A 26788-nucleotide genomic window follows, 5' to 3' on the forward strand; every position below is an offset into this window, starting at 1 on the left:
GGCGGGTGGTTGCGGGGGTGGCTCGGGGTCTGGCAGCAGCCTCCGTCCCAGCAAAGTGCCCTCCCCTCACCCCCCCGACACACACACACACGCAGACACACCAGCGGAGCCCCAGAGGGTGAGTGAGCATCGAAGGATCTGAGCGGCACCGGGGCTGCCTTCCCCGACCAGTGTACTTGGTCTCAGCGCACTCAGGTCCCAGGATTACTTTGTAATTACAGACTCCTGTTAGATCACACTTCATGATATTCTTATAAATTCTTCTTTTTATTAAAAAAAAAAAAAAGGAGAAATATTCTGTGAATATTCACCTTTGTGTCAGGAATGATGTAAGCATTGATGCAAAGTGATGACTGCAGCTAACCTTCTCCTGAGCTAAGTTTGCAAAAGCCTATACCACCAGACAAGGAAAGTAATTATACGCCTGTATTCAGCATTTTGGAGGCCACATCTGGAGTACTGTGTCCCTCTTTTAGCCTCCTGSTGCAAGAGAGACATCAACAAACAGAAGAGAGTGCAGGGGAGGGCCACTAGGATGATTAAGGGGCTGATGCACAAGATGTGGAGAGAGGCTGAGGGAACCATATTTGTTCAACCTGGAAAAGACAAGGATCAAGGGAGACATCACTGTAGTTATCTACTACCTACAGGAGAGGGTAGATGAAAGCCTCTTGACGAGAGACAACAAAAAGACACATGGCAATGATTAAAAGCTTCACTAAAAGAAATTCCAATTGTCTATGAAGAAAAAAGGATCACAAATAATGTACTTAAATACTGTAGCAGATTGCCAAGAGATCTGTAGCATTTCTGTTCTTGGGGATATTCAAAATCTGACTGGGCCTGGCCATCAGTAACCCAATCTGGCTTTGAAATTTGCACTGTTTCGGGCAGGAAAATTGACTAGATGACCTCTAGACATCCATCCCAGCTTAAATTGTGCTATAATTTTAATAGAAGTGCATTAATTCTTTGATTTAGGGTTTACTTTTATAAATTCTTGTGATATAGGAGTTCCTAAAGAAATTACTGCTTACCTTACCATAAACTACCTTAAATTTATGAAAGGATGCCAGATACATATTTTTGATATCATGTTTATGAATATAACTAAACTCTATGGCACTAATTTATATTTCGTCTGGAGCCTGTGAGGGTTCTTCTAGTATTTTTATGAATCAAGCCCTCATCAGGCTATCCATCATATAAATATGAGAATTAAATTGTTTCCTGCCCAGAATGCTTGGATAGGATAGGACCAATGTTCATTACATCTAATATTCCATCATTTCCGCTTAGGAAGATTTTCCTCCCTACTGAAAAAAGTTCAGTCGGTATGGATAACTGACATAAAGACTACAACTATGATGTTTTTTTCTACTCCAAAAGAAACAATTTGATGTCAACTACACCTAATATGTTTGGGATTTTTAGCTATTCATAGTTGCCATGATTGACTAACACAGAGATCAGATTTGGATTTAAACTGAAAAAAGTTAAGTGAATAGATTTATATAAAATGTACAGGACTAGACTAGAAACATTTGGTCTTGTCTCCAATATTTTAGCTRTGACCCTATATATAGTTTTTCTTTTGTGAAACACCAGATTTGATGAAGTGACAATTTAGAAGGCGTATGTAAAATTCTGTCCTGCTTGCTACGAACACCACAATTAACCTGATTCATAAGACCTGAGTCATGAAATGTATTGTTTGACAAGCACCCTAATTATATTAACAGCAGATCTGAAGACTGCAGTTCAAACAAGTCTGATTGCCATATATCATAAAGTTTACTATAGTTTTCTTCACATAGTTTGCTATTTTTTAGAGGATAAAGACCTCTTGTGGAAATGCCCCTTCCCCCCTTTTTTAATCTAATCAAGTAGCTGAATTTGAGATCATATATTTATACATAGCTGTGTCTGGAATGGGAAATGCAACTTTGGATTTCAGATATGATACAGAGACAGGTGTCTCAGGAAGAGAGATAAGAGTCAAGTTATTTTTTTTTAAATACAGTTTTTAATCTTCAGCTGTTTACAAAAACTGATTGCCACAGACATTGAATTTTCCTTGTAGGTCATCAAAGTCAATACAGTACTCATTTTTCAACTGTCATCATAATCATCGACATTGGGTTATTTATGCTGCAGCTTCTTCTCATACCTTTTTGTTCCCTAATGCTTTCTAGACTAAAGAATTTTGTGGTGCCAGAATGAAAGATAATAAGAAAAATAGCAGAGACACCAAAAAAGTCTTTGAATTTGAAAGGGGATTTCATTGTCAGGAACATTTTTATTTGAAAGATCCTAGCTTCTCTAATGCTGTACAGTTTTAAAACATCCTCTCAATTAGGGGCTGACTTGAGAGTAAGCAGAAGGTTTTGTTATCTGTTAGGTGTTCTGTGACCCATGGGAACAATTTTGTGGTTTCAGTCTGCCTCTGCTTTCACAAATATCTTCATCATTTAAAAAATGATAATAATTGAGGTTAGTCCCCAAGAATGGGACTGAATTAGCCTTCAGAATATGCTAGAGTCAATTATGGTTATTTATTATTTCTGTTATGATGCACCCAAAATGTGATAAAAAGGCAAGCTACTGACTTTTAAAGGAAAATACAGACAATGTTTCAAAGAAATGGCAGACTTCTGAGTAAGAAATAAATCACATTCCCAAAGCCATTTGAGTGAAAGAGTTGCAATAAGATATATTCTRTGATGATTAGTAGATACGTTAGATACAGGAAATAATTTATTCTTTAAAAAATAATTATTTTATCACTTTTATCTTTATTATTGTAATCACATATAATTACATAGAAATTATCAAATTATTGGAATTTAACCAATTTTAGTATCTATTTTCAGAGTTAGAATTATATATTGATAAGTTGAAAGTAATTAAAATAAGAAAACTAGAAGACCTCTATAAGGAAAGAATTGAAGAGTATAATCTGTATAACAGTCTAAGTAGGGAACAAAAAAAGAAAAGTAAAAGGTCTATGAATATTTGAAACACGTAGAAACCAAGTCTGATGAATAACTATTTAGAATAGGATTTAGAGGTTATTATGAAAAAAAACTGAACTGAAACTAAGGAAAGAAAAAAAAATGAATGGAATATTAATGAAGACTTCCTAAAAATAAACTCTAGGAAGGTGAACAATCACTTACCAGAAGAAAACTGAATCCTTATTCTCTAGAAGATTTTGATATATGGGGATCGACATATTTAAAGATTGATTGTAATGAAACAATGACAAATTTTCAAAGCAAATATACCTGTGTTTAAATATCTAACTAATTCAATGTATACCAATTAGTATTTTTACTAGAAATTTCTAATTTTACTAGAAATTTAACACTAATATGGTTCTGAGTGTTGGAGGCTAAGATAAGACCCTTTGACAAACTCAACATGATGTTGTCTTGTATGTCTTACTTCTGCAGTTCTGTGAAATGTTTTTTGTCTGAAAGTGTAATATAGCTATCACAGAGACCCTCACAATTTTAAATGTATTTGTTCTCACAGCTACTCTTCAAAGTAAGGGATTATTATTTTTGCTTTACAGGTAAAGTATTGAATCTCAGAGAAGTTGGTATATCGCCCAGGGTGGAGACCAAAAGTACAGAAGAGCTGGAAATTGCAAGCAGATATCCTAACACCTTGGTTAGTGTTCCACTATCTGCTGGTGTCCCATCTACTCTTTCCTAGCTCTTTTCTTTTCTTTCTTTCTTTCTTTCTTTCTTTTTTTTTTTAAAAAAAAAGATTTTATTTGATTTCATTGGTAATGTTCATTCTCTCTAGCATGTTTCATGTATATTATCACAGCCTATGAGTTTTAGGAGAAAAAGAAGAAAAGTTGCAATAAAACCTTTATAATTTATGGTCAAACCCACTTTTTAGACTTAATTTTATATAAATACTTTTATTATTTAGGTCTCTGTTCTTTTGAGACCAATAAATATCATTAAATGTAGTTGGCTACAGAAGTAACCAGTTCAGGTGCTTCAGTTGTGGCAAATAGTACTAACATTCCCCAATAGACTGAGCTTTCAATGAATAGACAACTCAGATAATCACATTTTCCATRATCTCAAAGTGAACTCAGAAAATCAGCATACTGAATCTATAGAGTGTTTATGCTTACCTATGTGAGAGCCGTAACGAATTGTTCTGGAAAAAGGATTCAAATTGCCCATTCATAACACCCCCACACAATATAGTTATGACAAAGAGCCGTCAGTGGGTTAATTTGATGCACCTTAATTTTGAGAAAGTTAAGATAGCTACTTCAGRCAGATAAGCTAAAAATGAAGCCTTTAAGTTGGATAAAGTAAGACCTGAAAGGGGAGGAATAAACTCTAGATAGCGAGGGTATGTAGTGAGAAGCTAGTCCTCAGGCAACAAAACATTGAATGCTTTCTTTTTCTTGCAGCCTACATCTCTATCCATTAGTGTTAATCTATCCATTAGTGTTAATCTTTACATCGGCTTTGATGCATAGTACATCTGGCAGAGTAATGGCAGAACCAGACATACACCTGCAGGTAATTTACTGACATATATTAGCCCTATAGATGACATTCTTGGAGTCCCTTGTTTCTTTTTCTTTTTTTGGACGTTCATGTTTCCAAGAAGGCAGGTCATATTTTAAACATTCTATGTTTAATGGAATGGCAGGTAATGCCTTTTAGTACAAGAAGGTTCAAGATTTTAATGTGCAGATTCAGGCTCTATCTCCAAAGCTTTTTGGAGAATTTCCTCCTAAAAAAGACCCAAACAAATTTCCTAAACCTCAACRCAAAACTTGTGGTATCAAAAGATTCCATGGTTAAAATATCCAGTTGATTTTTAAAGTATTTAATGTATACAATTACATACATTGTCATATACAAATATTTCCTTATGTATATCAACAGTTAAACAATCAGTTTTGGACCTGTTCTTGACACCAGAGAGACTCGCATGCACTGTAAACCATCAAGGCTGTTGTAAGGCATCACACAGAGCTACGGATTCAATGAAGCTTGTGCGTCGTCACGTGGTTTGAAGTTCTTACCGATTGAATTTGCTCATATTAGACTCAKAAAGGAATTAACAAGTCGTATCAATAAGTATGTATCCCAAATTCAGCTTTTATTTAACACTGTGATGACACTTTGATGAGATACCCTGAAGTATAAACCAAGGAGTCAAGGAGCTCACTAAAGGATTTATAGCAGTGTTGATGGCTTAGGACCTTCRCAGATATTGTAGCTCTGGCTCTCTCTAGAGTAGATATTGCTGATCAGGAGGATTATACTAAAATGCATGTTTGATAAAGACAGAACTCTTTCATCGGCATAATCATTTCRGTTTGGAAAGTGAGATTTGAACTCAAATCGACAAAAACAAAATGTTGCTGCAACAAAATTGTGGTCTACCCTTTACTGCACATGCATCTATGTCACTTATTCTCGAAAGCACACTGATACTCATACTCCAATATAACTGTAAAAGAGATTGCACAAGATAGACGGAATTTATTCAAGAGTCACCACAGAGAAGTACCTCAGAAAATTGTCATTCTTACAGTTTCAAGGAAAGAATGATAATAAGAAATTATTTTTATTGGCACCTTCTTCAATTTGAAAACTTTTCCAACTAGCCTAGGTGCATGATTTTCTTAGAGCAAGACATCAAAATTTCTGCTAGCTCATTTTCTTTAATATTGAAATTAAACTAGTAAAAATGTAATTAAAAGTTCTTTGCWCTCTAGATTTTCCTTTTGAACAATTCTATTTTCACAGTTTTGTTATTTAAGGATATACAAAGCTGGGAATGGTTCCAACTCAAAATGAAGAAATTATTGTATTTCCATTGAAAAAAAATATTTGAAGCTATGAGTACTGTCACATGGACAATAAATGGGCCCAGTTAATCCTGTTTCTTTTTTTCTTCCCTAAAAATGAAAATACTTTGGAACACGAAAAACACAGATATAATTAATTGATTTACACCACGGAGAAGCATTATTGGCCACACACACTTATCATGAGGCAATGTGTTAAATGTCACTGACAGAATGTGCATACAAGAAGCCAGTTTTTGTTAATGATTATACCATTTTTTGTTAAGGATAAACAAAAGTATGAAAATGTATCACTGTCTATAATGGATCAGACCAAAGGCTCATTTATCTGAGTATGGTAAAAATCAGATTCCAAGAACAAATTTCAGCTTGTATAAAAACAGGGCAAGTAAATAGTAACAGTTCTTCAGACTATTCTCTCAGCATTCAACAACTGACATCTCAGTTACTTTCTCAAATACTGGCAATATCTTTGAATTAAACAGCCTTTCCTGTTTTTCATGTCCTTTTTTTCCAGTTGCCCCTTGATTTCCTGGAGTTTTTTAGCACTTACACATCTTGGGCCAGTGAGTTCTACAGCTAGAACTGTGGAACTAACTACACAATGTCAAAAATATTTGCTTTGTGTTGCTTTCTTCTGAACTTGTCACCTACTACCTTTATTTAATGTTAGTTCTTAACTTGTAAGGAACAATGAGCAAGAGACCCCACATCACACTTCCATACCACTAAAATTTTTGTGCCATTCTTTTTTTTTTCTTTTAAGAATGCTGAGAAAATGAGTGTGTGCGCAATGACTTACATTAAGATATATACATCTACTAGCTGTGGTTTCCTTTTAGAAATGTAGATAGAAATCTTCTATGGAGAATAGATTCCATCTCTGATCTCTTCCAGCCATTTTATAGTTTCCAGGAAGTATAAGATGCAAAGGTCATCAGAGAATACACTTTAGGGAGGTAAGCTCTTTACTGGCTTTGACCTAGCCAGTCTCTGTGCTACCCTCTTTAAGCACTCCTATAGAGGGCAGGAGGCACGTTGTGTGTTTAGAGACYATTTTCCACTTGAATACAARGAAAAACCTCTTTACTGTGAGAATAATAGAGCACTGGAGCAGGTTGCCCAGAGGGATTATGGAGTCTCCTTCTCTAGAGATATTCAAAACCTACCTGGATGCAATCCTGTCTAGGTGACCGTGCTTGAGCAGGGGGGTTGGACTAGATATCTCCAGAGGTCCCTTCCAACCTCAACTGTTCTGTGCTTCTCTGCTGAAATAAACCACAACCTGGCTCAGTTATCTCTTCTGGTTTTTTTTCCTAGGAAAACCAGGCACCCAGGGTCCATTACCACCATTTCTCAGGGAGCTCTTATGGTTAGTTACACTTGTAGGAGGCCCAAGTGTGCTCATTTAGTACCTTTGAACAAAACTGTCAATTTTAGGACTTTGTTTCCCCAGCTTCCTATACATGAACAATGATATTTAAATTTTCTATAACTAAAAATATAATAGAAGTGAAAAATTTTAAAATATTTTTTTCTCTAAAAGAGAGTAGTTGAGAGAATAAGCAGGAAGTTATCAAAATAGCATGCAAAACAAGATAAAACAGCAAATCAGAGTATTTTATTTAAAAATAATTATATATTTCTGGACTCCTATAAAATCATACACTTTGAAAGAAAGAACAAATAAAGAGTTTAAGCTCAAGTAGTTAAAACAGCAACCTTTAGGTGACTATGGTAATACGACAAGACTCAAGTTTCTCCTAAATGGAGATGGTTAATCTCAGTTAGGATCACCCCTCCTTTCCTTTCCTGGAATGGACCAGAGTCTCACTCCCACAGAGACTGAGCAGTCAAGATATCAGTAATCTTGCTATAAAGAATTCAGGTCTGAGCTCTGAAACAGAATTTGTACACAACATAAAATCTTGCTGGCTAACTTCCAACATTTAAAGAGCCTCGAAAGCTTTTGATAGGAACAGCAAAAAACTGACTTGTAGACAGCTAATGATTTGGTTTCCAGACAAACAAATCCATTTGGGAAATGGCAAACCAACTGTCTTTAAAAGGCTTCCAGCAGTGTAGGTCGCTATAGCATATCTAATGGAAAGGTCATCTCTTAGGAAAGGTTAGAAAACAGTGAGAGCTCTGTACTTTTTGACTTCAGATCATTCCATTGAAATAGACCACAAAATGAGTGGAAGGGGATGGTTCAGCTGCACTGCTGCATGTATGGACTCCCTGACTTGTCAAAAGAGTGGCGCACACACTTTCACAGATTGGGACAAGGAGATATAAACACTAATATTGAGTGTATATTTTACCGTTGCTGAAAAAACAACAGCTGAGGCTGACTGGCTGTCCAGTGCTTGCATATGGTCAGCAAAATGTTTTCTTTAAGTTAGCTATATGGGAATTATTTAAAAAAATCAATAGGGTTTCTACATTTTAAGCATTCCTATTTTAACTGGCACCCAGCCCAAAGTTTATCCCGTACATCTCCCCACCATTCACCCTCTCCCCCAAAAGTCAGAAAAGCTGTGTCTACCAAGACTAAAAGATAAGAATAATAAAAAGATGATTACTACATTGTTCCTGTTTACTCTAAAGCAATATTCACCTTCTAGAAGTTATGAAATTAAAATGCAAATATATATTTCAGGAGCAGAAAACTTTTAAATATACAGCTTCTAATCAGACGGTAGAACAAAAAAGGACAGCGTCCCTGAAAATATGATGTGTATTCACTTAAAATCCTGCCCCTGAACACTTATGTATCTCAGTTTGTACTGCTTTGTAAATGTTCCTGTCCTGTAAAATGGATCATTTTTATTATTCAAGTCTTGCTTCCAAATAGTAAGAATCATTTCCAGATCATAGAAAATCAGTTTCTTGAGTTGTAGTGACATTGCTTGGCTTTAGATCTTTTCTTAAGAGAGAGCATTCTGGAAGTTTTGACATGCATGGTTCTCTTTTTCTTTCTATGATTCATAAGTCACAAACTGCTTTTGTTCAGTGTTTCATGGTGTTGGCTATTTTGCTGCAAAATTCTTTTACCTACAAAGACACGAATGTTGTGCAATTTTTCTCTCACTCCAGACTAAAAAAGTGAAAAAGGACAATCTTTTGGTGAGAGTATTAAATTATTCTTTGTCTCATTCTTCACGATGAAGGTTGGTTTATGTCTGACTTTTACTTGTGAAAGGCCAGAGCAAGCCAAAAGAGTTTAAAATATTGCAATTCTCAAGGTTAATGACACTTTTTAAACATCTGAAATTCTAATGTGATCAACAAACATTTTCTCTCACTTGTCATCCATTTATACTACAATATATATTTTGATGAAAAATGATACAATTTTAATGACTTTTTTTTTTTTGGGGGGGGGGGGAGGGGAAGAAGCAGGATTGTTTTGATGTCTTACTTCCTGCCAAGTCTTAATCTTGGAAAGCTGAAGCATCCTGCACCTAGAAGAGTCTTCAGGGATGATATGGGCTAGTAGTCAATATTGCTTTGTCTTATGTCAAAACAAAAGGTTTTTTAGCTTTATTACCACAAAATGGCAAGACTATATTCTTCACTTTTTAGAATACATGACCTGAAGAACTATTGACTGAGAAAGCTTTTGATTTAAACATGATATTTTCCTGTCTTTGTCATTTTATTCTCTAAATTGTTGTGGATGTTTCAGATAAACTGTAAAAGCTTTTTTCATTAAAGAATATTGTTAGCGGAAAGGGTGTCAACTGAGAAAATATATGGTTAATTGGCATAATTTGAAATTTTGTTTTGGTGGTCATTTATTATTATATTATGTTATATTATATATACATAATATGTATAATTTATATTATATTACCTTATATTCTGCACTATATTGTATTATATTGTATTATATTGTATTGTATTATATTATATTATATATATTATATTATATATTTACAATTTGATTATGGAAGTAACAAGTATACTTTGATTTTCAAACTACATTTGGACTGTAACAGTCAGTTGCTATTATACCAGTTATGTCATTTATACATGCGAAGTGCAGGTTGCAGTGAACAGTATCACAGCTGAATACAGGCAGCACAATCTCTCCATTGGAAACAGAGGCATACAAAATATACTAATATCTGTGAATATTCACACYAGCATATATCACATGTATAAATGTCTAGGGAAAGTACACCTGAAAGAGCTCTGAAATTTGACCTAATTCTCCTAGATTTGTGCCCATTGTTCAATCAATGTTTGTCTCTGCACTCTTTAAGCGCGGGCATTTTTTCTGCAGCAGTGTAGAAATACTCGATATACATTTTTATCTCTTCAAAACCAAGCACTTGTAGGAATAAATAATATCTACATTCTTTAGATTCATAGACTTTACTTCCCACTCCTTTGGRTTAGGTGTAATGCTTTATTTCAGCTGTTAGAGCCAAAACATAAGATACATAAGATCTAACATAACACAAGATCTTAAACATAAGATCTATCCCTTTCAGTCTTCTTATCCTCCAGATCATTTCCTAAGGAGATGCTAATGGTGGTTTCCCAGTGTCTTCTGGGAGAAATCCATCTCCTTAAAGTTGTTATTCAAACCTATATTTGCACTAAGTTTTCTTGAAATGTTAATATTGTTCATAAGCTATGCTCTTTCTCTGGGTCTATACAATCCTGTGTTGCATTGGTTTGAACTGTAACTGGTGAATATGGGAGGGAATAGAGGAGTATATATCCTTTAAATCAAATATTTATACTGTTACTTACATATTCCATATTCCTTTTGACCTGTTTGAATAGTATTGGCAGTGATAGTAAAGGAATTGTGAAATAGATATATCAACATAATAAGACTGTATTTACTCATTGCTTCAGCTGTAACCGTGAGCATTAGCTGTTGGTTAGTTTAACAGTATCATTGTTTTAGCAGCTTTTTGCATCTAGTTTCTTGGCCACTATTGATTTTTTCACTTCTTGTCAGCACTATAGATTAAGTCTTTATGCTGCATTATTCTTTAAGGATCAATATGTAACTCTCTCTGGAACAATTTAAATATTTGGTTTAAGTTTTATGATCTATGCTGTGAACATGTTTTTATGTAATGAAATAATTTGTTTTTTTCTTCAGTAGTTTTTAGTATAGATTGCTACTGTTATGACTATACCATGACACTATAGTAATAAATTCCAAAACTTATAGTTTTTTGTTATGCCTTGAATTTTTTTACCTATGTACTTTGAATGAATTAATGCATATAAAGAAAAAAAGATGCCTTCAGTATTTAATTTTGTTTGAATAAAAAGTGTTTTTTTGTTTCTTTTCCTTTTCCTTTTTTTTTTTTTTTTTTTTGGTTGCCAAGAATATGCTAAGCATTTGAGGGGCTTGACTTTTAAACAGGATAATAAAATGATACGTTTTGTGTCTTTATAAAGAGATAGTTGCATGCTGTCCTTCAGTTTGTCTTAAATTAATCTGCTTTATTCAACATTGCAATGGCCTAGATGTATGCATGTATGTATGCCATAGCTCAGCTGCTATTTCTTAGCTGAGAGTATAGTCACTTCTGAAACCTCTCTAAAATAATCACAAGCAGCTGCAGGGGCACATCTCGAGATAATTACACCTCCAAAGAGCAACAAATAGTCATGTCATACTCAGTAGTGTCACTAGCCTCTCCAGTCCTCTGCAGGTGAAAGGATTCATGTCCCATTATCTTTCTCTACACTCCAGATAATCCTTCTTATTTTTGTATGAATTCTCTATATAAACTATGTGATTCTCCACACTGAGATGTCACATACAGGAGTACTACCATACTTGCAGAGAACATCTGAACACAAATGAATTGCCATTTCAAGAATGTGAAGTGTTATTTTTGGAAGACTTCCTTTCAGAGACTTCAAAAGAAAATTCAAACTCCTGTAAAGTTATTCAGTCAGAAACTCCTAAAAGAACTAGGACTAAGATAGGCATGATATGWTGTTAAGTATACAGAATTACAAGGATAGACTTTCTAAGGTTAAAGAAAGAAACAGAAATAGTTCAATAATAAGTCCACGCACTGTATAAACTGTATGTGCAACTAACAAAACTRTGAACTCAACAGAGTGAAAGTAAAGCAAACCCTGAGAAGTGCAAGAAGTTGTAATTTAATTTTTGGTTATTCCAGTATGTGAATAGAGTAACATTTGGGGAGAAAAATAGGAAGAATATAATGTTCTAAATTATTATTAACCGGATCATTCAGTAGTATCCCAAATAATGGTTATCAGAACATTTTGCCAGTGCAGGGGGCCAAAGATAGTAAGAGCAAAAGTGTGTCAATTGTGTTTTACAAAGAAGGGAAGCACTATTATCTCAGTTTAGAWATGAGGGGAAAAAAGATGTGTACAGAAATGGCTAATGCACAGTCATTCAGCAATGGAYGCAAGGCTGGAGGACAGATCTTGCAATTCTGCCTCTATTCTGCCGTACACAAGAGCTTAATCTAGCAGAGACAAGCTGCAGTCCTGGACCTTAAGCAATACAGGTTCAATAACCTCACCTTCAAAGATSCTCTGACAAGCTTGGGCAAGTCTCTCAGTCAACAAGGGTAGTTAGAGATTTCATTCATATTTAGGCATCCATGTCCCAGTATTGATCTTTGAGGCTCAGACTCAGAGGGTCTAATGGCTCGTTTCCTGCTGAGGAAAGATGCCTTTCCTGACCTCMCAAAGATATTGGAGTAAGTTATATTTAAAAATTTATCAGGAATGAGAATGACATTATCCAAGATCTCCAATGGAGCTGTTCAAAAAYGACATATATATTTTTTTTCCTCGTGAAATTTCCATTTGTTGGTAAAAATTCAATTATTTTGATTCAGAAATGTAAACATGATGYTTATGGTAACTATGGGAGCAAGTCTGGGGGTCTCAKAGTTCTTATGCTCTCAATATTTTCTGCATGTTTTGTTTACTGGCAGYATAGTGTTTTCTATGAGGCATCCTAGTTTCTCCCATAAAGGAGGACAGCCCATGAATCATAGGGATCTGATACATGCTTCTGCATTGTTACCAGTGAAAGAGAACGGGAATGAAAGACCCATGAACAATAATTCCTATGAGGTGTTTCTGGGAAACGCCTAAGTCAGAATGTTTTTATCTGAATGTTCTCATTCACCTTTGATTTTTCCTCAGTTATTTGTATGGAATAGATGTTTACTCTTACTCTTTAATGTTTAGAAAATCCTCCTGTGTCTATCTAGCAGATGCAAAGTTTATTCAAATAAAAGAAATTGTACTCACTTAAAAAAACATAAGCTTTTATTCCTAAGATTTTTCCATCAGATATATGCCATCATTTGTGTTAAGTGTCCATTGTAGCATAGTCTAAGGCAGGCCTTCTTTTATGGGTTCAATTTAAACACAGATTACAACAAGGGATTATTCTCAGCTGCTGAATGAGAGACTGCCCTTTCTACAGCTTGCACTTTTCTCTCCCTAATGMTGATGAATTTCTTTTTTGATACATCACTCTGTTGATGCACCACAGTGACTGTCATTATATATTTCAAATCAGATTTTCTTTCTCCTGTGATATTAAATTGATATTATATTTTACATCATAAAAGTAAATATTGTTTCTGTAGATCAAAGATTTTTTTAAAACATTTTAAGTTGTCAAATACATAAAATGTATTTCCACAGAGTGGAAGTCCACACTTCTTGTGACAYCTATGTTCTCTTATTGGCATAGGATTAGCATTGTAATATCTGCCCTGTTCTGCTTGTAGTGTGTGAACTGTAGGTCAAACTCAGAAATGCAGCTCAGGGAGAGAAAATGGAAGTCAGGATTTGTTCTAAATCTAGGGGGGAAAAAAAAGATTTTTAATTTTAGATCATCTGCAAATCTTTGAAATTTGATTTATGAAATTGCACTTTGACCTCAAAGGGAAACATGTCTTCCTGTTTACTTACCTTTACTTTACTTAAGGATAGGAAGGCTTCTAAATGAACTGTGCCAAGACTGAAGTAAACTTTAGCTGGTACAAGGTACTTTTATTTGGTTTGTGCTCCTGGGCCATGACAAGCTTATGAATTATACTAAAGCCCTATACTACAGTCATATCTATTCCACATTTCCAAGCTAAATTAAGCTCTGGACTGCATTAAAAATGCAACTTAGGACTGCATACAAAGCTGAGAGGTCTCTCAGTACCAAGTCTGCTAAACTAACCTAAGTTTAGGTCCAAATTGAAACAAGTCCGTTAAGCTTGGAGTGGACTACGTAGCACCTTGCATAGGCTGGCCYTCAACCACCTGACAAAAATAGAGTTTTTCCTAGCTACTAATTTCTTCCTATTGACTAAACCCCAAAATATTAAAAAAAAMAMCCCAAAACTCCATATCTATTATGTTAGAACATGAAAAATTACAGAGAAGAAAGGAAAAATCAACACTAATAACATCTCACCTCTTAATCTTCTCCTGTTACCTGCATAGCTCGCAGATCTATCTACCAAGGCTCCACAGCTCAGGCTCACGGAAAATCATCATCACTTTAAAAATCATTCTTGTTACAGGACCAGTTATATAATTCGCTGTGTAGTGGTGGGTAGCTGCCAATGCTTTCCAGCCTGGAGCAGACATTGACATGATGATACCCAGGATGCTTGAYGGTGCTGATGGTGCTGGTGCCATCCAGGCACTCCTTTGCTGACAAGGGAGAGCACCTGCCCTGCTCCTCCCAGTCCTCCTTACCATGGACACTGGCCCAACTTTAATGATCTGACCAGAGCAACAGATTGGTTTACCATCCCACTCCTGCTTCCATCTTATCTGCTCCTCTTAAGCATCTGCGAGATCTGGCCRCGCTTCACAGCATTATCTGTAAGTTTTGTCAGATTCTTACCTTGTTTTCTGTCACATGCAGCTATTGTTGTGTCCAGTGGTTTTCCACATCCCTTTCAGATCTCTTATCCTCAGGCCAGGCCAACAGCCTCATCATTTGCCTGCAGCCCTAACATAATTAGGTCAAACTTGGATTGTAACCAAGCTTATATATTGAAAAGCATCCACAGTCTGTATTTATGTCAGTTTAGGTAAACTGGTTTAGAAACTGATGTAGTTAAACAGGTGCAAAATCTGTGTGCACAGATGTTCTGAGAAAAAGATACATAGTTATTGTCTAAAGAGATTTTCTTTGCTGCACCGATGCAAATTTCTATACAGCTGTTTCTTAGAATAATCTGTTTCTATATAAACTTATCCTGTATAACCTATCTGTCCAACCTATCATTATTACTAATCTATGACAGTAATCAGTAGTATATATACAATATAGCTTAAACTCACATTTTTATTTCATGCAATATCTTGAAGAAATATCCAGACTGTTCCTTTTTAATTGATCCTCTGCATTGAAAAACCACATGTAAAAAGCATCTATACTGGTATCAGTAAATACCTTAATAGTTCAAGATTTAATTTGATTATAAGATGAAATAGTGGAAAATATTTTACTCTGACTTTTATCAGTAGCTAATCTTTTCATATAAAAGAGTAAGTCTCTTGCAGACTTTTGCGGGGAGGTGCAGTATTTAAATAGCTTTAAAACTATGCTTGAACTAGCAAACTGTATCTGATTGGAAGAAGACTGCTGACTGTACATTAAGAAAGATAATTCTTTTCAAGTGGCATGTATTTGTACCGTACACATACTTTCTCATGTTCTTGCTAGTACAGCCATCTCCTGAGAATACTTTTCAATTGCTTTTATAGAGGCACAAAGATGCTGAATTAAATGTGGTAACAAGGGAGCAGAGAGTCTACTTCCAGTCTTCATTACGTAGGTTGTGACTTATCTTTTATTTATATAAATTGCTTCATTATAAGAGATCATCTAATTATTTCCAAATTCATGAAGGAGTATTCAATTAGCCCTTMGGGAGATAATTTTCAGACTTTGCTGGAAAGAGACAGACATTTGAGACAGTTGTCAGGAAGCCTCTTACAGTCAATAGCCTGAAAATTTTGACAGATTTGAAATTAAAACTCAGTGGATTGACAAAAAAAAAAAAAAACAAAAAACAAGAAAGTAAGATTCAAGAAAGATAAAACTTTGTGTTAGATAATCATTACACTTAGAATTGCATTCGTCTAACCATCAGGGGTTTGTAACAGAGTTATAAATATTTCATTGGATTTTTAATAATAAAAAAATCCTTAATGGATGTGATATAGGGTGACTGTACTCCTTCTTGAAAGCTCTGATGTATGGAAACTCCAGCAGCTCTGAGCTGGATCAATAAATCTCATGACTTTGTGTTATGATGCTTTAGTATCTTCTTGTCATCTACCATCCATTTCCGAAAACAGAAAAACTATGATAAAAGCATTAAGCTGCATTTTTGTTCAGAAACTGAAACACTTGGAAAACTCATGAGTAGGATTGTGTAAATAAATGATTTTTTTGGCTCACTATGGAACCAAATAATTTATATAATTTTTGGATCAAATGAAATTACTTTTTTTTTAAGAATGTAAAAGGAAGACAAAACTAAACAAAACAAGCACCATCAGAACTGTGTTCTAAAGAAAACAACAACAAAAAAAACTTTTAAAACTAGYGGACAGGTATGCCTCCCCCTAACCACTGTTATCTGGAAAATGGAGCACAGCATGCTGGAAACTGGAGCACTGCATGCATAAGATAAAAATTCAATATTTTTTTATACATAAGGAATTTAAACTCAATCCTTCCACATGGAATCCTTGACCACTGAGTTAAAAAGTACCGGAGACATGTGCCTTCTCTCTCTTTGATCGACACTATTTGTTTTTTGATTCAAAGCAAGACATATATACAGTAAGACTGGCACTCAGTCATTCCCTTTCTCCCTCTAAAATAAAATCCCTAGCCACCAAGCCAGGAAGTTATTCCTTTGTATGCTCTCTGTACACTAAAGTATGCTCTCTACAGTCACTAAAGTGACTATATCAATATTTAAAGGCAAAGTAGAACATCCTAACCAAAAGTTCTACAGAAGCTCTGATTCGGCGCGGTGGGTGGCCTGACTTTTCAACTAAATGGGAGATTAAAATCTCTGTCTTGAAATGAGTTGAATGTTTTTGAACTTTGACAGCCTATGCAGGGTGTTCTCACCTTACGGTTATTAGACAAAAAGCGAACATTCACTTCTCGTCATCCAGTAGCTTCAGCTGACATTATTGGACAAATTTGACCTATGTTTGCAGATAATTTCAGAAAAACAAAACGGATCCTTTCAATGACTTTACTATTCACTAACTTTATTATCACCTCGTCCTCTCCAATATTTGATTCCAGTGCTTTCTGGTAATATTGTGCCACAYCTGAAAATTAATATCTGCACATTTATCCACTTCTTCTTTACAAATTATTAAACAGACATAGTGTTTCCGTTTGAAAAGAACAGAAAAGAAAGAAAGAGAAAATATAATCTGAATAAAAGTATCACTGAAGAAGGTAAAAATAACTTTAATRATAACTACAGAAAACCTTAGTTCYTTTTGTYATTGTAACTGTTTCTGTTAAGTACTTAAACTACAATTTGTCATTGAACAGAAATTTAGGATGTWAGAGCCTTGAAGATCTTGCAGTACTGTGTATTAGAAATAGACTAAAGCTGGGTTGAGAAGAGCAACAGTATATAAATTAAGAATTAAACAGTTGAGGGTTGGCCTGATTTTTATATCTAATTACTTAATGCTCTTCTAGTTTCCTGGAATTGATTGGGTCYCTTTCTCCATCTTTGGGAACAGCCTTTATGTGCCATATTTTCTTTAAAAGGCTCTTTAACTTGGTAAAAGATTGCTTTGGTTGGTAGGATTCACATTTGTAATTTGGCAAGAGAAACAACTAGATTTTATACTTTGAGTTTCAAAGAAAGTTTATTTTTATAAATAAAAACAGAYTGTTTCAAGGAATTTGCAAACCCATGGGTGGAATCCCAGGGCAGCTAAAGCTATAGGAATTTTGCAGCTGACATCAATGRAATTATGGTTTAATCTCTGATTTTCAATTTGGTTCTTAGCAAGCATCTGTGTATGCTTAATTATGTGTGAAAATACTCAGACTTTATGAGAAAATCAGATTTTTGCATGGGCTCATATCCAGTTAATACAAGGTTCTTTATCATTGTYACCTGACATTAATGACAAGTAACTTCAGTGCAATAGATCTTGCCTTATTTTACTGATTTCAGAGTATGTTTCAAGTGATTAAGGGCTGCAGACTGGGCTCACAAAACTTATGGTTTCTTCATCTTCTTTGTATACAGTGTGGATTTTGAATATCACACCTCTGAGGCTGCTAGTTTTTCCAGCAGTTTTTATAATCTACATCTAAAGATTTTGAGAAACATTTGTCTTAAAAGCTCTGTTTTCTTTAAATCTGATAAATTCTAAAATGAAGATAACATAATATTAAAACACTGTTCTCTAATGCTTTTTCTGAGTCATTATACAAAGAAGCCTAAGCCATTCAATAAAGTTTTGTTTATTGCATAACACTATGAAAAAGGTCTTTTTCTGAATCTAATTGGGTTTTTAAGACTTCAACATCAATTCCTTATCACTAACCATCTGTGGGAAGTTACCACCCTGACAGCCCCACCACCACACTTCTCAGGTAATTACAACTTAAAACAGTCACAGCAAATCATCTGGGTTACTTAAAACACATTAGTTGGTGGTTTAAGCTATCCTGCTTAGTTTTGCTTGACATGGACCACGAAGTCTTCCTTCCATGAGTGAACTTGTGAGAGTAATAACCTCCAACAGAGGGACTAATAAGGAACTGTCAGGTGTAGTACCATCTTAGACTGCAGCTGCTATCCTTAAGCGAACATCTGCCTACAGACTACATGTTTTAACTGGTGAATAAGTCTTTTTATTGCTGTTGGATTTTTCATTCATTGGCTCATGAGTCAGTTTGCTGAAATGCCAATGCACCAGGCTCAGGAAAAATTCATAGTTAGAATTTCCATGTATTGTACAACTCTAATTCAAAGTCACTGTAGAGTAGTTCATCATCTGTGTGTCTACTGGATCGTGATGGTGTTAACTTGGATGACAGATGAAAAAAGAGCAGATGGATTTTTTATAGTTCCCCATCTTTTTGTATGAAACATCTCCACATCTAGCTATTTTCTTCATTCTTTTTTTTTTTAATGTAAATTAGTCCTGAAAAAGACAATGCTTTTCTCCTTAAAAGTTCTTGACTCATATTCTGCTTTTCAGGAGAAAGTCCTGTGGGTAGCGATGGAATTATTAGCTCTAGTCCTGCCCCTGCACTTTATCCTATAGAGAAATTCGGTCTTGCATCTGTGATTAGAACCCACGCCCCTTCTGAGTACCGGCAGTACTATCGTTCTTCCTCAGCAATCACTACTCGTAAGGATATTACCTCTGCTTTAAAAAATTTGTCTGGCTTTTCCACAACATCTTTTTTTCTTTATTTTTATTTTTTTTTCATTTTGTTTAGCATTTCACCTCTGTGTTTTTCACTATCAGTTTCACAGAAATCAAATAATCCAGTGGTTGATCTTTGTTTTCAATATGTGACGGGGCATTATTCTTCCTGCAGCATTATTTAATTCTGAGAGATGATATAAGTAGAGTTTGTCAGGTTTTTAAACTGTGACTTCTCAAAAATAATATTCTTTTCAGATCTGGATGTCAAAGGACTATTCCCTCCAGAATAATTTTAACGAAAAAGAGTAAAATGATAAAAATGAAAATAATTACACTTCAAAAATTAATTTGATATATTCATTGCATATATATATACATAAAACTGTGTATGTGTGTGTGACAAAAGACTTAACTAGCCTAGAATCCTTTTTATTGAAAATGGCTTATACTAGATTATCAGGGGGAAAAAAATCATATACAGAATAGTCATTTCCCTAGGAGGTTTCCAGGCTTCCAATAATCTGTAGTTTAAGGAAAATCTCTGATAAGAAATACATCTGGACCATCATGTCCAAAAGCTACTGGAGAACTTGTCCTTCATGAACCTGCCCACCCATGGACATATTTCACCTTCCCAACAGCCCAAGGCACTAAGTTCCACAATCTTGCTCTAATTTCTGTAGAAGTTACAGAAAAGAAGAAATGAACCTAGAATTTTGAGAGTAGGTAAAATCTGAAACAAAATTGCTTAATTTACTGAGCTGAACCAAAAAACCTGAACTAATCCATCCCCAGCCTTGGGCTTTTCAAAGATGGAAGTAGACTTTGAAGCTGTGGCTGTGGTTACAGACACATTTTTTTGAAGAAAAAAACTACTGTCAAGCAAAACTTACTTCTTCCATGAAAATGTCACTAATGCCAGATGCTGAGTAAACAGAAATTACTTCTGCTGTTGCTTTTGCTGTAACAATTTACAATTTCCCTAAGGAATATTCTTTCTCTGGAAAATTGGGTTATCTTTTCAAGTTCTAGGAAATCACATTAATGGTACATTGTTTGTTCTTCAGTATGGAGGAAGGAAAGAGAACAAAGAATAGAACCAGCCATTTCGTGTCAAGTCATACCCCTCTCAGTTCTTCACAAATGGCATAGAAATGCACAGATCACATGCAGAAGGCAACACAAAAACCTCCGCGGGTCTGAACCTATGTTAATTTTAAGCAGTTGTGTGTTCTTAGTGATTTATTGAAAGATGAAAGCTTCCTGTCCATTTCAGAATAATGATGTGGACAAAAAAGAGGAGCAGAAGCTGATACTGGCGTAGGGAAGTATGCAACATTTGCTGAGTAGATCACTTTAATCTAAAAGAGGGGAAGTGTTATGAGTACCCTATTGAGTATGATAATTTCTGATATTTAGATCCTATTTGATCAGCTGTATAAACATTCTCAAATTAATCTTTCTGAGACTTTCATGTAGAAATTTAACTACAGCATTCAAACTTTTTGATGATAGAAGTTACAAATTTAGATTGGCAGATAAGCAGATTGGATTTGATTCAGACAAGGAACCTTACCAAGACTATGAATACACCAACTAACTGCAGRATATTGGGACCAGACAAAATATTTCAGTACATTTTTTTTTCTTTACTCACCAAACTTTTGAAACAAGAGACCTACCTGAAGGGACTGATATCCATGTAAACTCTTCTTCTGTCCCCAGCTTCTCTTTCACWTCTGTGTGATTATTGCACCTTAGCAGCTAAGATTTATGCAGTTTTTGCTGTCTTACCTCCCTCTATTTTATTCTAATGCACTTGTTCATTTCATCCTCTTAATACGCAGACCTTTCATGTTCTTATTTCACACAYGATCACAGTTAGGCTATATTTTTCACATTTATTCACTGCAATTTGAAAACCTCTCTCATATTTATATCTTTTGTGGCCATGAGCAAGAGAAGGTCGGATACCTTGGAGGAGAGACATTCAGAGTTCACAAGGGGTTAAACTGGATAGATTTGACAAAGGACTTACACTTCAAGATGCACAGGAAGCCCCAGGAGCTGTGTGGAGGTGTTGCCAGGAGAAGGCTGCTGGAGTCACGGGTCTGATGCACRGGTCGGACACCCAGGCATAACTTGACTTGTTATGTCCTAAGGGCCYCTTAAATCTTCTARCTCTATTCCCTCATCTCAGCTGCARTCACTCTGAGTAGCTACTGCCCRGGAAGCGGCTAGACATTATTGACAAAACGGAATATGCATGCCTGGCCATCATGGGAATTTGGTAAGCRTGTAGTCACGCTGAGTTTGCATGAGTCACGCATACTGAGTTTGCTACYRCGTACTCTGCCCAGTCACYRACTCCTCACCAGATCTTCTGCAGGTATTCTCTCTGCATTTCCATATAGCAAATACTACCGATTGATTGGAGAATGGATGAATTCATAACACAAGGGAGAGCTTCTGTGCCATGCTAAAGGTCTTGACCTGGACTATTTGTGCTACAAGGCACGAATCCCAGCTGCATATCAGCACAGTTGAACCCTTCCTTAATTTATATTTTCTACCATATACCAGACTGTGCTATTTTACATACTGGAAAACATTCAACTTAAAAGGTCTGGTGCACCTAAAGGAATCCACTCAGAATAAATCACATCTAATTGGAGACTAAGTCCCAGGCAGAAATCTATTCCTTATACTCCTCTGGTGCTTGTTTGCACTCCTATTTTAGCCTGGAAGTTTTGTAAGTACTTAAACTTCAGACATCTGCTGAAATGCACATTACTACTGATTATGGGACATCCTCTTTTTGGATGCATTCTCACTCTTCATTGGGCTAAGGAGCCTTCCTGCTCCCTGTGTGACTGATCTAGCCATTAAACAGGAAAGGTAGGCATCACTGTCACCTCTTCTATTAAGTGACCATATTTTCAGCTACTGGATGGAGGTGCCCACTGATTTCTGTTTTTTCCCTCAGTTYTCTAGGGCCACCTAACTCACTCTTTGATGCTGCTTGAATTCCCATTTCTTATGGAGAGAAGRTGTACCTATGTTAGGCAGAACAGCATTGCTTCCTAAGTGCTTACAGAGTATCTCCTCTTTCTGCTACCAGCATGAAAAACTTAAGAGGGTGGAGCTGAGTAGGTTAGATACTCTTTAGCGATAAATGCCTAAATTTTGCTGAGACATTGTCAATGCTGGAAAGTTTTTTGTTTTTTTTTAATCTTTACCTAGCCCAATAGGATTCAGATACACACAGTTTGTTGCTGTTATTGTAATATAAATACTATTAAACAAAATTAAAGTAAGATATTATTCAGAGTAAAATGAGTAGTATTTCTTAATGTCGATTCTTTTTCCCCCTGCTTTAAATGCACTGAAATCCAGTGAAAATATTTACAATATTTACAGTGATCAAGACTGGTATACAAGTTATACCTTTACTACTGACTGCTATGTGCTGGTTACACTGATGCTGCTGACTGTAGAGTAAAAATGAATTATGTTTAAACACTGGTTGCAGGAGTAGTCAAGATAAGGATACATGGAGCTTTGTAAATGTTAATTTACCTCAAATATGAGSAGAATATATTGGCCAGAACAGTGCTGCTTTGACTAGAGAGCATCTAGTATATTATCATCATATTGTTACCTGAAATTGGATAGAAATGTATTCACTTAAAAAAAAAAAAATCGGTAGTCCTAAGCAATTTTTAATCCTGTATGCAAATCCTACCTATTTCCTCTGAGGTTCCTGAAAGCACATTTGGAACCAACATTGGTCTCACACAACATGATGTCCAGTAGATCCTCCAGCTTAATTACACAAGATTATGAAGTTCTAACAGAGACTAACAGTCCAAATTAAGTTGCCTGTGACCATTTTACTCAGTACTATAGCTTATGATCACAGTGTATATTTAAAATCACTATATTCTCCTTATTGAAAAAGTCTACTTAGACTACCCAAACTAAGAAGAAGCTTTGTGCACCCCCAAAACATAACATTTTTCAAAATGCAACCCAAGAGTATATGGGCCAGATTAATTCCTACTAGCTTTGGTGGTAGCCACTAAAATAGATTGAGCTAAGACTGAAAAAATAGTTATGTTGGAGTGGAAAGAAAACTTTGACTGATTATAATTATTTTCTTAGTGACTCTCACTAAACAAAACAACTTATTTGTACAAAGATGAGTAGAAAGCCGCCGAATTCTAGAGCATCAGGATGTTTTATAATCTGTGGTATGTGTCTGATTAAACATACAAAAATATCAGAGTTACTGAACATTGCCAGAATGAAAGTCTCCAATAAACCTTTAGTGTCATCAATATTTCTGGTTTCCYGTCTGGGTGATTGCGCTCATAATGTAGGGCAATATTCATATATTATTAACTAATTAATTAGTTTCTACCATATGTGAAAACCTTTGGCATGAAACATCTCCTTAGCTATTAAAGGTGACTAAAAGTGCAGATAAAGGACAAAGGGGAAGAGTACTCAAAGTGAAATCACACTCTCCCTTACCTTTGTCGTTATTATAGCTCTTATCAAGTTCAATTTTCCCGAGTCRTGTGCAATGAAACATCCATATAGTACAATGAGGAAAATTCCCTGCAGGCTTAAATTTATTGTTACCTTTTAAATTTTCTTTTAAGAGGAGAAGTGAAGCATAAAGTTTACTCACGTATGTCCCTCTGCACCCATAATAGGCATGAGATCAAATTTAGCTCTTGGTTTCACACATGCAACTTCTCTGACTTCAGCAGAATTTCATATGTTAATATGAAATATGTCTCCGAATTTACTCACTTTTTCTGCCGTGGAAGAGGAAAGCAGGCATACAGAGACATTTTTTGCATTTATATTACAGGGAAAGGTTGATGTGAACAGCAATTGGTCATCTGTATGGAGGAAATATTTGCTCTTTTAGCTCTTCTTTTAAAAATAATATTTGAAGGGAAGTGAATAGATAACTTGCAATACCATGTGCTTTTTTTCAGTATTGCATCAACACTTTTCATCTTATAAAAGTGTTCCTAAAATTCTTTGAAATCCTGGTTTAGGACACTGGTCCTATTTTCTTGCAGCTGTCTCTCCAGAGTAACTAGAATGACAAGTATCTATATATCACTGTGTGCTAAAATTATATATTGCAAACGACATATTGCAAATGTTGCAAATTTGTGAAAAGTTTTGAGATCGATTGCAACTGCATGCTTACACAGAGAAATACGACTGTACACCTGTGCTCAAACAATTAGGCAGAGTTGGTATCCTCATTACAAACCCCCTGGAGCAGGCGATCTATGCAAGGCACTGAATAAATTGAACCTTGATTCCTTCCTAACACAAGAAAAGCAATATACTGAAGTGATAACTGAGTCTTGCTATTCTGTGTTGATGCAATTTATTTATATTATATTAGAAGCTATATCTGATATCACCACCTAACATGAAGACAGCTAATGTAGAAAAAGTGTGGACAAATTTGAGTATTGCAGGTAAAAATGAAGAGCAAGCTGAAGTCTTTGAAAAGCTAAATCATATTAAGTTTTACTCTTWGTAGGTAAGTCTTTCTAAGAATTGGCAAGTCCTACTCTTAGTAATTTTTTTTCAGTTTTTAAGTTAACTTAACTTGCTCTTACTCTACGAATGCATTCTCCCATTGCTCTACTAAAATAAAAATATCTCCTAATCAGCAGTGAGTACAATGTAGACAATTGGAAAATTTCTCTTAAAACTTCTAGTTGTCAATAAATGGCTTTTCATCACAAATGAGATACTTCATAAATTTTTTTCCAGTATATTTTTTCCTCAAGAAAAAGCTAACAGAAACACAAAAGACCATTTTTTAAAAAAATATTGATAAATATTAGAGTCACCTTTGGAAATGGAGAAGTTCAAAGTCAATTGTGGTAAAATAAATCCTGAAGATGTCAGGAAAAAAATAAAATTCATTCAAGTGTATAATTCACAAAATGAAAAATGTTGACATTTTGAATTTTTTAATGAAAGAGATTTTCAATTTGTTCAGGCAGCTTTACTGGTTTTCCAAAAAGCAGAAAATACACTGGCATTAAAAATAACTGATCTATATAAACTTTGCTTCCTGATTATTAAAAGAACCACAGATCACATTGGAAAAACTATAGCAAAGCAGGAAAACCTATCACTTCCTATATGTTTCAAAGAGTCTCCAGGGGTTTATTGCCCTTTCTGAAACCAGTATAATCAAGAATAACTTGATAACTGAACTCCTGTTTGGATAATATTACCTTAAAATCTATTAAGTCAGTTTGCAGACCTGATACCCTGTAGGGATCAAATTTATAGGATTTTTTCTCTATTACGTTATAAACATTTACAACGTTATATTACAATATACTTGTCCAAATAATTGTCGAATTAACAGTACAGAAAACAAGAAGCAGGATGTCATAGATCTGACMGAGAAAGGAAAACCATGTTGATGATTTTCTTGCTTTATACAAGGTATGAAAAACTTACAATGACAATGTTTTGCTTTTATTAAACTGGACAAGTCTGTGAAAGTGTAGCATTTTTTCTCACATACAACTAAAATAATGTGGGTTTTTTTGTATATTTGCATATTTTTCAGCACGATAAACCAATACATTATATATAGCTGAGTGTTGCTAAAGTGTTCAAGTCCTCAAGGCTGAGGTGCTGTGAACCCCTTAAATCCGCATAAATAGGGACATTTCAGAGGCATAAATTGAAGAAGGTAACTAACTCTCTAAATCTCACTGGCACTTAGACAGCTAGGTGTCATCTGAGATTTAAAAACATGTCCCCTGAGGCTCCTGAATTAAAGCAATCTGATTTTTAACCAGGCTGGGAACTTAGAGCTCTCATTGAAGTAAACCTAAGTCTCATTAAACCATCTGTGCAACACCCTTTTTGCATGACACAATCTTTTACATTTATTCCCATTTATATCATGAAAACTATTTCTACTGAGGAATCAGTGTTCTGAGTTCCTAACATGTGAAAAAAACTCTGAAGTTAATTAAGAATTTAGATAGAAAAGGGAAAAAGTACAAAGTTTTCAAAACAATCAAGGRACAGACCTTCTATTTAACTATCCAAGTAAGGCTTGTATAATACTTAAATATCAGATGCCCTCTTTTTATTTTTTGTTTTGTTGTTTTTTTGACATAGCTAGGCAAACTCATTAGTCAGAATAAGCTTTCTGAAATTTATTCTTCCTTTCACCCTTCAGAAATAACAAGAAGAACAGACTCCAGTGGGTTACTCCTCCTACAGCTCCTGCGTTGGGACTGAGTAAATAGTTTCAGGAAAGAAAACCTGAGTCCTTGCTAGGGACTGCAGGTCACCTCTAGCTTCTGAAACAAGGRAAAAAGAGGCTTGTCTGCATGTAAGGTCAAAGAGAATTTTTTAAGTGAATGTGTAGTTTACAAAAGATATACACTCACATTTAAACCTAGATTGKCAGTA

Source organism: Rhea americana, unplaced genomic scaffold (genome assembly GCF_003343005.1).
Source record: "Rhea americana isolate MKP2758 unplaced genomic scaffold, rheAme1 scaffold_55, whole genome shotgun sequence".
NCBI classification, from domain to species: Eukaryota; Metazoa; Chordata; class Aves; order Rheiformes; family Rheidae; genus Rhea; species Rhea americana.